The 1,424-nt window shown below is 37.5% G+C and overlaps 1 pseudogene; it reads right to left on the bottom strand.

The window, feature by feature from the left end:
- Positions 1–789: 789 nt before the first annotated feature.
- Positions 790–1,424, bottom strand: LOC112024334 (wall-associated receptor kinase-like 15; annotated as a pseudogene).

Below are 1,424 nucleotides of genomic sequence, written 5' to 3'. Positions count from 1 at the left end.
GCAACAAATCCACCGAATTGAGACGCAATAGCGGTTACACACAAACCTACATAATTGCAAAAGCCAACTTAATATAGGCTTTTGGCTCCCCATAATTCCAATTGCAAAAGCCAACTTTATGTGAGTTGTGACCAATCATGAAGCACAAAATTTAACTAGAAAACACCGGTCCACTATAATACTTGACAACAAAATCATAGAATTAAAATACCAACAACCTTCTTTGCAATATATATATATATATATATATATTGACACTTCAACCTTATTTTTTGACATGAGCCATAATCAATACTTTTCCTGCATCACACCTATACATAATCTTTCTCAAAATATGATAAGAATTTGATGATTGAATATTTTGCATTAATTAGAAAACTGAATGTACATCAAGGTATTTATACGAGAAGAAAAAACCAAATCCCTAAAACTAACTCCAAACTATACCGGTCTTCCCTCCAAAATTCTGTTATAAGCTATCCTAATCAGCAACAGACACGTGAAAATTACTAACTAACTCACTATTACAAAGCCTAAACTACAAGTAGTATTACAAGAGATACAAGCTAAGCTACTGCCGTTAATGCAGAAGCTATTGTTCCAGGCTCTGTTTTCTGCGGAACTCCAGCTTAGGTTCTTTGATCAGCTCCAATTCAAGTCCTTGGCTCACCTTTGATATGACCCTTTTGATAATATATGAGTTCTATGCTGTGAATACCCCACATGTTTGTAAAAGAGAGGATATATGTTAGAAGCACAACATACCTTTTGGTGGCCTTACGGCCAAACTCAATTGAGGGGCACCCATTGCAACTCAATACCGTAGGTCCATGAATCAAAGGAAGATCCGGGCTTCATATTCACCATTGAAGTATAAGCAGTGCACCCTATAGGCCTGATCCTAAATCCTAATCAGTGTGAAGTAAAGGGAGAATCTTTCAAGTAGTGGCAGCAAAGGTATTCTTACACCCAATTCCCTCCTCCACATTGTTCTCAAACTGCCTACAAAAGCTGGTTGAAGAACAATTTAGAGCCCAGTAGTAAAGGGGTTCAGTGCAATTAAACAACATGACAGTGTTAGGAGTTGATATATTGAAGGCAAGTTCTCATCAAGCTTAACCCTTCTGAACTGAAATCAGAAGAATAACATGTGCCTTTCTGTATTGGGGTGGGCTTATAATGAGCTCATAAGCACTTGGATTAATACTGAGGATCTAGTAGTAAAACCCTCTAGCTGACAAGAACTCAAGAATGCCATTGTTGCAATAAACTTTATACCTAGGGTCTCCACAGTTGTCATCAGTGCTAAGAGGGTATGGAACATCAATGCTGCCACATTTAGGGCAAGTATTGTATGCTTCTGACACATGGGTTACTAAAATGAGAAAAAGAAACATCATAATTACCCTCACTGAAGTGTCCAT

The sequence above is a fragment of the Quercus suber genome, unplaced genomic scaffold (genome assembly GCF_002906115.3).
Source record: "Quercus suber isolate HL8 unplaced genomic scaffold, Cork oak 2.0 scaffold_541, whole genome shotgun sequence".
Taxonomy (NCBI): Eukaryota; Viridiplantae; Streptophyta; class Magnoliopsida; order Fagales; family Fagaceae; genus Quercus; species Quercus suber.
The sequence above is the reverse complement of the archived record's forward strand: the minus strand, read 5'-3'. Positions and strand labels throughout refer to the sequence as shown.